At 39.7% G+C, this 12,392-nt stretch overlaps 1 long non-coding RNA gene across 1 annotated transcript; it reads right to left on the bottom strand.

The window, feature by feature from the left end:
* Window positions 1-3,369: 3,369 nt before the first annotated feature.
* Window positions 3,370-5,878, bottom strand: LOC149126501 (uncharacterized). The gene is made up of 2 exons (XR_016234521.1): window positions 5,786-5,878; window positions 3,370-5,639 (listed from the first exon to the last, which is right to left on the bottom strand). It is a non-coding gene; the product is annotated as an uncharacterized LOC149126501 (long non-coding RNA).
* Between the last annotated feature and the right edge of the window lie 6,514 nt (window positions 5,879-12,392).

Genomic DNA, 12,392 nt, shown 5'->3' with positions numbered 1-12,392 from the left:
CCCACCTTCTCTCCTGTTTCCCTATCATATGCATCCCCATCTACTTTTTGTAGACCATCATTCACTCATTTACTCATCCATTCCCAAAATGTTTACTGCATGCTAACAGTAACAGCATGCTGCATTCTGGGAGATAACTGTGAGTGAGACAGTCAAGGTCAGCTTTCTCAGACTTCTGAAGGTCTAGCCTGGAATAATGAAATGGTAATAATCCAGTGAAATGCTTCATTTGGAGTTAATGTTTGGAAAGAATGGCAAATTGACGGAATACTTACTATTAGGAATGGGATAGGATGGTTAGGGGAAAAAAAGGAAGGCAGCCTGGAGAGACCTGGTGCAGAACAGGGAAGACATGAAGATGAACTCATTCTTGGTTGCGTTTTACCACACTAATGAGGGGCAGGAGTTGAGATACTAGAGAAATCTTATCAACAATGTAATATTTCAGATTTAAAAGTCTTACACTATATGTGGAACCTTTGATAACAATTTATTTTCTAAACAGATCATGTGACTCTCCAGAAAACTATTCAACAGTTAAAGGGGATCCACCTTCTCCAAAACTGCTTGTATAGTTTTGCAATAGATACCTAAAATACTAACCTGCTAATATTTAGTTATTTGTACTTTTTGTTTTTTAACAAGATAGGAATCAAAAATAGAAATATTCTGGTTTTTAAATGTAAACATTACAGAAGTATTCAGAATAAAATGAACTCCCTCACCATTCCTCCTCGCTTTTGCATTCCCACTCCCTATATATAATCCTGTTAAGATCTGTAATCCTGTTAGATCTGTAATTGATGCACAGTTATTCTTAAGTGTTGAAAATTAACTGAAATGTGATCCCTGTTGAACATGGTGGTGGGAATGGGAGAGGGAAGAGATGTATAATTTGGGACATGCTCAGGCTGACTTGCCCCAAGTGGTGGAGTTGGAAGCATACCAGGGGATTCCAATTCAATCCCATCGAGGTGGCATGTACCAATGCCATCTCACTGTTCCAGGTGATCAGTTTCAGTTCACAGTTGGTCATGGTGAAGGGACTGGGAGTCAAAGGGAACACATAGACAAGTCTAGTACCTGCTAACGCTAACCGATGGAGTAAATAAAGGGGAGAGTGATCCAACATGGGAAGTGAGATACTCAGCAGACTCATAGAATGGCAGATGTCCTAAATAGCACTCTGGCCTCAGAATCAGCCCTAAAGGCATTCGGAGCTGGCTGAAAAGCTCATGAGAGTATTTCAGGCATGGAAAGCCAAGACACTCTGGCAAAAGATCTCTGTGAGTGAGATCCCAGTGGAAAGAACAGGTCTTCAAAGAAGGAGGTACCTTTCTCTGAAGGGAGGAGAGAACCTCCACTTTGACTATGACCTTGTCTAAACAAGATAAGAGTCGGAGAACTCAGAGGGCTTCCATAGCCTTGGAAACTCATGACTGGAGCATAGGGAGATTACTGATGCCATAGACAGGAGTGTCAATTGGTAAAGTCAACAACAGGAGTCACTGTGCACTTACTCCTCATGTAGGATCTCTATCCTTAATGTGCTGTACATTGAGATTTAATGCTATAACGAGTACTCAAACAATATATTTCACTTTGTGTTTCTATGGGGGTGCAAACTGTTGAAATCCTTACTTAATGCATACTAAACTGATCCTCTGTAAAAAAAAAAAAAAAGAAAAAGAAAAAAAAAAAAAGAAATTATCAATTCCCAACTTGACTCTCACTGGGATTAAACATGACAATAGGTCTGCTCTGATTTCATCATCATTTAAAAAAATCATCTATTATTTTTCACTTTATGTTTCTGTGTGGGAGCAAACTGTTGAAATCCATACTTAACGTATACTAAGCTGATCTTCTGTATATTAAGATAATCGAAAATGAATCATGATGTGAATGGAAGGGGAGAGGGAGTGGGAAAGGGGAGGGTTGTGGGTGGGAGGGACGGTATGGGGGGGAAGCCATTGTAATCCATAAGTCGTACTTTGGAAAATTATATGCATTAAATAAAAGTTTAAAAAAAAAAAAAACAACAGTAAAAAAAAAAATAATCCTGTTAAGATGTGCATCCATCTAGTTCCCATTTCCATAAGTTTATACACCAAAAATGTTTGCAGACCTACACCTACATGTCCAAACTGTGGAAGCTGCATAGTTAAATAACCTTTTTGACAAGGAAAAAATTATATAGATACATATATGCATACAAGAAAGGTGTGTTTTCCTTTAACTTGAAATAAACTTTATTACCTAAAAAACAAATCATTTGACCTACTTTTGATTTTATTCAGCTATTTTCTATAAGCTGATAAGAAAGCTACTGGATAAAGAATGTTAATGATCCATGGAACAACACAAAGAACTTACTTCCTGACTCAATGTTTGTAACAAGTTATTTTGGAAGTTAGGGAACTCAACAGAGAGGATCTGTAGGGACAGATAAGGACTCTACCAAACACTTTTATCATAAACTTGGTGTTTACCTATATGAAGTGTAAACTATCTTTGGCTATTGATAGCATAATTTCCAAAAAATGTTTTTAGTACTATAGAAAGTCATAACCTGTAGTTAATACAGGACTGACAGATAGTAAATTGAGCTAACTGAACATACAGGGACCAATACTCACTGGGTAGTGTCTCAATATTTTTCTTTCTTTCCTGCAGCTATGGCTTAGATGTGGACCATTTCCTAAGGATTCCCATGTTAAAGGCTGGGTCTCCAGGGGAGAGCTGTTGGGAGGTGGTGGAACCTTTAGGAGATGAGGCCTGGTGGGAGGTCCTTAGTTCATTGGGACTGTGCTCTCAATGGGAGTTCTTGAGTGACCTTGAGTTCTGAGAGGGCTGTTGAAAAACCCTGAACTTGGGCCCTGCCCACTGTCTCTGCCTCCTGGTTCATCATGGAATACCTCCTCCTGCCAAGAGTACCTCACCAGAGCTAAAGCCTGTGCCACATGATTTGGGCTTTGAATCTCCAAAACAGTGAGCTAGATAACCTTTTACTCTTTTTAAGTTAGCTGCCTCGGGTATTTTGTGACAGTCAAGGAAAATGGACCTAAAGTAATTTATAGCCCCTGTGACAAGAATTCAGTGCAACTTTTAAATTTGACCTAGCTTTTACAGTTGCTGTTTGTTCGTTGCAGCAAGACAAATAATAACTTCTGACCATTTCTAAAGGCAAAAAGAAAGTCAATTTCTTCCACAATGTGCAGAAGTGAGTGCACAATTTGGGACAGGATTATGCAGTACATATTCCACATCTTAGTCTGCTGAAATCCTTTATGTAGTACCTGTTTATCTACCAGGCTTTTAAACTCCTCATTCGATTCTACAATGAAAAAGCACTATAATTCATTAAATAACTTTCTTGTTATTTAATTTTATTTCTTGTTATAACAAACATGCTCTAATGAGATACTTATGCATTTATTTTTCTTCATGTATCTAAGTATTTCTGTAAGATATATACCTAGAATTAAAATTTTTAGGTAAAAAGGCCTATTTTTGTTTATATGTATAAATACAAACTTTTACACGTTAAAATTGCCAAAGCATACAAAAAGTTAATTCACAGAACAGCAAATCTAAACCAACAAACACAGATTAAAAATACTCAAATATATTAATAGCCAGGAAAATAAAAATTAAACAATGGGATATTACTTAATGGCAAACATTTAAAAGATCAATAAAACCTAATACTGGTGGAGATGTGGGAAAAAGAGTTGCATTAGCATTTTTGAAAAGCAATCTGGCTACATCTGTTAAAGTTATAAATACATGTAAACTTTGACCAACAAATCTACGAACTATTAAAGCCCAATCCCCTAAAAATAGAAGGCCAAAGGTCAGAATATATAAACAAAGCTGTTTTGGGCAATGTTTATTTCATTCTACAAATATTTATTAAAAGTTTGACTTTGTTGCCTTCACTTCAAAGACAAACAAGGCCGAGGGTCTGCCCTTCCAGTTTGCTCACAGGCTGTAGAGGAGACAATGGTTGGAGTTCATGAGAAAGGTACTATGGAAGCAAACCAGGCCTAGGAGGGAGGGGTGCAAAGACTGCACTGAAAAGCAAACTTTGGGGACTGTAACACATAATATGCTTCCCAGACCTTTGATTACGTGGTGTAGGCCAGGAAAGTTGAACAGAGTGAAGACAGTAAAGGTACTTGCGTATGGGGAACACAGGACCCACGAACTTGTCAAACAGGTTGGTGTCCCTAAAAGTCACACGTACTTACGTACTTGAATTTTTGCAGTGGAAATGGAGACAGAATATGAGGTGAATCACTGAAAAAATGTATTTCCTTTTAGGGAACAGATCTAAAGAGTCTGTATTTAAGTGGTGGACAAAGTGCTCTTTTGCTCCTAAGCCTCATACGCAATACACTCGGTAAAGATGTTTGCTGAATCAAACAAGTCATCACGGGATGAGCATACTAACCAACTGTAGCCCAGACAGACTTAATTTCAGTCAGAAATGTCTCCCATTCGAGCCTTTTCCGCAAACAGGCCTTTGTCCTTTCCTTCTTATTTCCTCCCTTCCTTCCCTTCTCCCTACTCCTCTCCTTTCCTCCCTTTCGTTCGTTTCTTTCCCCAGCATTTTTCAGAGGAAAGTCTGCAGTCAAAGTGGAGTTTTAAATCCTGTTACCCTCATTTTGACCCCATTATTTCACCAGTTAACGACGAGGCAAAATCATCAGCTCTTAAATCATAAAGTTTAAAGGCAAAACAACCAGTGCTGAGCAATCTTAAAAACAAGACTGCTACATAGGAAAAGAATCGCTAACATTCAAAGCAAACGCACACAACAGGCAGTTCTTTAGAACCTGGTAATGCAGGACAACCCCACTTCGGTGAGAAGCAGATCTCAGGAAGAGGTTTTCAGCCAGCAAGGAAACAAGAACGGCGCGTTTGGAAGGCCCATTTGCTCCCTGACTGTTGTGAACTGCGGCAAACATTAGCACTGGTTCTTTCATGCAAAGGTTGGGACCTCCATAGAATAATGAAAATGTTCCCAGGAGTTAACTGCTGCCTGGCATTGCTCCCATATCAACAGCAAAACAACTGCATAGCAACCTACATTTGCCCAATTCCTCACTCATTCCTGCTTGTCCAGGGAATACAGCCCTGTAGACCCCGTCTGCCTGGTGAAGTATGTCAAACAGGAGTGGAGTCTACATGCCAAATCAGGGAGCCAGGCTTGCTGGCATTTCCCAGCGCATGCTGCTCACCACGTGGCTTCCTGGAGCGCTGCCTCTCCCCTCCCCCATTTCCTCAATGCAGACAACATGTAACAAACATTAGCAAGTAGGTGTGTGTGAGCTCCCAACTGCCCAAGCACCCTTTAGATCCAGTGACCTGTTTTTTGAATCATAGGAGACACTTCCCAGTTTGTTTTCTGCATTCTCAGAAATACAGAGTTCCCAGCGAAAGCAGAAGAACTGTCACTTCTGAAACAAAGAAAAACCACTCTGCAGACTGCTTTGCAGGCCCACTGGCCATCTGTGTATTTCCTTACGGCAGCGCTGCTCTATCTGGCACTCCAGCCACGGGACCATTGCACGGATGCAGACTTAGCGCTTCTCCTCTGTTCCAGAGCATGTTCCCTTGAACTCGATCATCTGCTTCTCAGTAAGAAGTAGAAAATAGTATTTAGAAAATAAAACTAGCAAGTGACTCGCAGTGAATAAAAACAAAGCAGGGTGCAAGTTGTCAGCATCTTTAAGATAAAAACAACATAAAATGCTCCACAATGGGAGAAACAACTCACTTTTTCAAACCTCCTGAAGGGACGTCTTCAAGTGATAGGCAGGAGATGGGTAGGTGGGGGTTAAGTTAAGCTCAAGTAAATTCAAGAGGCAAGAGCACCAGCCTCATCATGCATATTCATAAGCGGCAACCTGAGCTCCAGTGCAAAACCACAGTGTGACTGTGTTTCCTGCACACTTTGCATCCCGCACTGCCAGGAAATACTGCAACACTGAGGAGATTGTGCCTTACCGTGTAGCATGGTTCAGAAGAATGACAATTGTTCATTGACAACTTACGGCACATATTGACTGGATTTTCTCCATAGGCCTTGTGACAGCTCGAGAAGTACCCATCTGTCAGCATACAGCTTGAGAGCCATCATCATGCTAGAAAGAATTTCAAGGCTTTGTCTACAAGAAGCAAAAAGGAATATGGTTATTAATTTTCAGCCTTGGGTATTTATTATTAATACTCTGATGGAGAACTAGGTCAGTGTAACACACATGTGAAGACAATGGCTCTCCATTTACTGCTTCTCTTCTCAATAGACTTTCTACAACAAAATACTCAGTCTCACTGCCAGGTAATACAAACCAGTAGCCTTGTTTGACTGGTGTTGTGGTTTAGTGGTGAGTGCAGCTGCCTTCCAGCAAAATCTGGGGAGGCATGTACCAGATCTTTCATTCATTTACTCAACAAATATTTATCAGTGCCACTATATGTACCATGTGTGTACACACTTGGGAAAACTTAGTGAACAAAACAGATAATAGTAGTGTCTCCATCATGAAGCCAATGGCCAACTGAGTGATTCATACTGCAGTGCTGTTATAGGAAAGAAAACACCTTATCATACACCTGTCACTGAAGGGCCTGCACCATTTTCCTTAATTTATTTCAAATGTCCTTAATGAAGAAATTGGTATGTGTACCCATAAAGGGTGGGTGGGGGGAGAGGAAATATAAGTCACATTCAGATTCAGCAAATGAACTGAGGAGATGATGCAAAAAAATGACAGAAAGATGTACTTTTATCATCTAGTAAAGATGGAAGACACTAGTACTGAGAAATACAAAAGAACACCAATACAGATGGAAAACCCCAATTTGTTCTCATAGAAAGGCACAATACACCATCAAGGTATCAACTCTCCCTATTTTAATCTACACATTGATAGAAGACAAAAAAATTTCATAATGATATTTTGAAAAAGATAAACTGATTCTAAAGTGTGAAGAAAAATCTAAGGGGAGAAATTGTGTTGAAGGAGGAGGTGGCCCTGGCAGATGCTGAAATACAGAGCTTTAATAACTAAAAGTGAAGTACTAACCCATAAATGAATACACAAACAATGGAATTGAATTAAGTGTCCTCAAATGGTTCCAAATGCATTTGGTGATTTTTGAAAAGGATTTATTTATTTGAAAGAGAGAGTATGAGAGAGAGAGAGAGAGAGAGAGATGGCTGCAAAAATCAGGTCTGGGCCAGGCTGAAGCCAAGAGCCAGGAACTCCATTCCATTCTGGTCTTCCACACGGTGGCAGGAACTCAGGTGATTAAGCCATCATCTACTGCTACACAGGCACATTATCAGGAAGCTGCACTGGAAGCAGAGTACCTGGAACTGGCACTTTGATATGGAATGCCAGCATCCCAAGTGGCAGCTTATACCACTGTGGCACCACACCGGCACCATATTTGGTAACTTAATATCTGATCAACCCGGTGCATTTCCCATAGATCTGTTGACCTCATTAGCATTGTCAGCTGTGCCTCCTTCTCATCAAGAGGATTGGTATAAAACACAGGCCCTTAGCAAAGAACTTTTCAGGAGTAATAAAGAAGAGGTGGTAAGACACAGAAGCAACCATCCTACTATGCCACTTACAGTTTGGTGACCTTGAAAACAAACTGGAGCAGTGCTATTTTGTTTTCGCTGTCTATAATATAGAATAATAAAGTCTATCTCAAGGCATTATTGTGAGGATAAATAACCTGATATGTGTGTGTGTGTGTGTATCTGCCTAACAAATAACAAGTACTTAATAAGCCTATCCCAAATAGCTTAATGGACATCTTTTTTAATTATTTTTTTTATTTTTTATTTTTATTTTTTTTAACTTTTATTTAATGAATATAAATTTCCAAAGTACAGCTTATGGATTACAATGGCTTCCCCCCCATAACTTCCCTCCCACCCGCAACCCTCCCCTTTCCCACTCCCTCTCCCCTTCCATTCACATCAAGATTCATTTTCAATTCTCTTTATATACAGAAGATCAGTTTAGCATGCATTAAGTAAAGATTTCAACAGTTTGCACCCACATAGAAACATAAAGTGAAAAATACTGTTTGAGTACTAGTTATAGCATTAAATCTCAATGTATAGCACACTAAGGACAGAGATCCTACATGAGGAGTAAGTGCACAATGACTCCTGTTGTTGACTTAACAAACTGACACTCTTGTTTATGGCCATCAGTAATCACCCTAGGCTCTTGTCATGAGCTGCCAAGGCTATGGAAACCCCCTTTCACTGACTCTGATCATATTTAGACAAGGCCATAGTCAAAGTGGAAGTTCTCTCCTCCCTTTAGAGAAAGGTACCTCCTTCTTTGATGACCTGTTCTTTCCACTGGGATCTCACTCGTGGAGATCTTTCATTTAGTTTTTTTTTTTTCCTTTCTTTTTTCCTTTTTTTTTTTTTTTTCCAGAGTGTCTTGGCTTTCCATGCCTAAAATATTCTCATGGGCTCTTCAGCCATATCCGCATGCCTTAAGGGCTGATTCTGAGGCCAGAGTGCTCTTTAGGACATCTGCCATTCTATGAGTCTGCTGTGTATCTCGCTTCCCATGTTGGATCGTTCTCTCCCTTTTTGATTCTATCAGCTAGTATTTGCAGACACTAGTCTTATTTATGTGATCCCTTTGGTTCTTAGTCCTATCATTATGATCAATTGTGAACAGAAATTGATCACTGGGACTAGTGAGATGGCATTGGTACATGCCACCTTGATGGGATTGAATTGGGATCCTCTGGTATGTTTCTAACTCTACCATTTGAGGTAAGTCAGCTTGAGCATGTCCCGAATTGCACATCTCTTCCCTCTCTTATTCCCACTCTTATATTTAACAGCGATCACTTTTCAGTTAAGTTTCAACACTTAAGAAGAATTGTGTATTGATTACAGTATTCAACCAAAAGTATTAAGTAGAACAAACAAAAAAAAATACTAAGAGGGATAACATATTAAGTTGTTCATCAACAGTCAGGGCAAGGGCTGATCAAGTCACCATTTGTCATAGTGTTCATTTCACTTTAACAGGTTCCCTTTTTGGTGCTCAGTTAGCTGTCACCAATCAGGGAGAATATGATTTAATGGACATCTTAACTGTGGGTTGATTTTCTTAAACAACTTGTTTGTCTACAGACAGAAACTACTCTCTAAAAATCTCAAACCCTTCTTTTCTACACACATGTAAATAAGAAAAGGAAAGAATGTTTTAAGCTTGCATCTTCTAGAATCAATAGTTTTGTTACAGCAAAAACTCTTTAAAAATCAGATCAAGTTGTTGAGCAGGTTGATGAAATCCAACAAGAGAAATTTTTGTTATGTAGCAGAGGAAAGAACCCTTGGACTTCAATGTTTAGAAGGAAAAGGTGGAAATTTTTAAAGACAGCCCTGGACTGCGATTAGGAATGCTAGAAACCTGCCTTGTATATAGGGACTACCTGAAATCCAAGTGCAATGTTGAACTGCAGAATTAACTTTTGCACTAAAAAAGCTTGAACAATTCATGGAAGAAGGTAAAAATACAAAACTGTAAGAAAATTTGAAATCTCCACCTTTTGCTGTATTGTACAATTCAGTACCTAAGCAAAGGCTAGAAGGATGATGACGAAAGTTTTTTCATTAAACATGGAAATCACATATACTCTAGGCAAATTTCATGACAAGTGGCAGTCTTGAGCAGTGTTGGGAAGGGATGAAGTGGCATCACTGGGTGGGAAGCAAGAGGCAGAATGGTCTATGGAAAGCTCAGAGACAGGAGGCAATCTAAAGAAGGAACAGTGAAGACTCTGATGGCCCCAGGAAGGCCTACAAAGTGATGAATGAGAAATAAACTGGTAGAGAGTTGGCTGAATAATCCTGATTTAAATTTGCCAGGTAAGTGATGAAAAGAGTGGTTGCTGCTGGCCAGGATGGTTTGAATATGGAAGGAGTTAGAGGCAGGAGGCCAATAAAGTTATTCCTGTTGTCCAGATAGAATGCTTAAATCCAAGCTGGCTTATGTCCATGGGAATGGAGACAGTGCATGGTTGCGAGATGTCCTGCAGAGCAAGGAATCATGGATTTGGTGATTTTCTAGACAAAATGATAGAAGTGAAAGGTCTGACAAGGTTCAGCATACACAGGATGCAGGAAGGAGAACGGAGTCGTTGACAGCAATGGGGATGTTCAACTTCAGGGAACATTTGTAAGGAGAATGGGAGCAGAAAATAACCTGATTTGGGCTACACTTGGCTGTACATGGCAATCAACCAACAAATGACTCAAACTCAGCCAGAAAAAGGATCAAGATTTACATTCAGAATTCTTAGCAAAATAATATTATGCTGTTTCTTTCATCGTGAAGCTGAAAGTTTTCCCTTTATACAACAAGCACAAGACGCATTTATGAAGGTCATGCTTATTACTGACCTACATTTTCTGTAAAAAGGCAAAATGTATGTTATAGACACCAAGAAAAGACTCTTTCCTCCCACCTCCTCCTTCAAAGGGAGAACAGCAGAGTAGCACAGTTTTGACAGTCTTGCTAACCGGGGAAACGTTTCATGCAGCATCGTCAGCTCCACCATCTGTCTCGGCACAAAGTTCACCAGCTGCTGAATTAATGAATGTTCTCTAGGTCATCAGTTTGGTCCTTTCTTGGATATTGGTCTTTGAGAAGCTGATATGTTACTAGGTTGCTGTATAGACTCCCAGGTGGACATCAGAGATGGGACCACAGCTGGTTATGATGTGAGTATAGGGTGTGTGTATACATTCAGTACATAGGTCACAATGTTGCATAAGAAAATCAGCATCATTATTTTCTCATTCATGCTTCACCTTTTATAATTATATTGATCATGCACCTGATTTACCAAATTCAACTGAATAATCTTCAGTTACATTCCTTTCCCTCTTCCCACACACCACAGGATGTCCTCTTGAGAATTTTCAAAAGAATTTATTGCCTTTTCAAACATCTCTAGCAGTAGAACTATTATTTTCCTAATGAGAATATGAATTTATCAACTTAAACAGTTGTTAATCATTGAGTTCTTTCTCATCCTATATTGATGGAGAATATGTCATTCTTTGCAAACCTCTATAAGGTCTATAGAAATGAAGGCAAATCCAAGAGAGACCCCAGAATCTTTTGTGAACCACAGAAAGGCACAGCTGTCCAGTGAGATTGCGTAGAAAGCCAACGTGGTGCTTTCAACAGCATTAGCTGCTCCGTAGGGGAGGTAAAAGCAAAGGGTCTAGAGTCCACAGCCCCGGGTCTGAATGCTGCTATGAGATATTCAGCAGGCTACTTATCATCTATAAAGTTCAGCTTAAGCACCTCTGAAATGGATATAATACTACTCATCTGTAAGTGTTGTTATGAGAGGAAATGAGAACTATGTGCAAAGAACCAGCACAATGCCCAAGATATGATGACTACCCCAACTTGGTACTTACAATAATTCCAATATTGGTAATAATCATAATTGCCTTACTTTTATAGGGTACCATCACAAGGGGTTAAGATAAGGCTCTTAGGGGCTACTAATGATTTCATTCCTCACTAGTCTGCCTGAAGTGGAATATCTAACTCTTCTAACACGAAAAGCATCAGCAACTAAGGAACCAAAATGCCATTTGGGTATAAACCTCTTCAAAGGAGACTGTGACGGAGAACTTGGGGTTTTGAGTTAGAATACCTTGACAGTTAAGCCAAGCGTTCTTCCTTCTGTCAGGAGCCTGGATTCTTCTTCTATAGGACACTCATGTTCTTATTTTAAGAAACCCCAGGGGAGCAGACTCTACACCTTCCCTTAGTAACCTATTTCTGTGTTTAGTAACTGCCCCTCTGATTTAGATTTTACTGAAATCTTCACACTTAGTTTGAATCCATTGTGCTTCAGTTTAAGGACACATTTAACTCTGAATTTACTGATAACCTATATTGGTATTGAGTCAACTTACAGCCAGAAATATAGACAAATGTGTTAACCGGGAACTCTAAGTATGAGCACACGCTCTTGACAAAGGGACAAGTTAGCATGCGGGAGACAGTAGCATTGTTAATATAATCAGAGACACATTAGCAATGTTTGCTTAAAGGCACAGCCCAAGGTCTTCCTTGACAGTTGTTACAAGTCAGTACTTGTGTGACGTGAATCAGAAATGAGCAGTGCTTGGAAAGCCAGCAAAATGAAAGGAACTGCCATCAGAGCTGTTTTCTGCTGAGTTTTGTGCTCCTCAGGCCAGCTGCATCCCAAAGATTTGGTTTTCAGAGCACCAACACATTCTCTTTAGAAGGTGCCACTTCCTGGCCCAGCACTGGATATGTCTTAGCCTTTTGTGTAGT

This window comes from Oryctolagus cuniculus, chromosome 5 (genome assembly GCF_051225735.1).
Source record: "Oryctolagus cuniculus isolate XC-2025 breed Fujian yellow rabbit chromosome 5, ASM5122573v1, whole genome shotgun sequence".
Classification (NCBI taxonomy): domain Eukaryota; kingdom Metazoa; phylum Chordata; class Mammalia; order Lagomorpha; family Leporidae; genus Oryctolagus; species Oryctolagus cuniculus.
The sequence above is the reverse complement of the archived record's forward strand: the minus strand, read 5'-3'. Positions and strand labels throughout refer to the sequence as shown.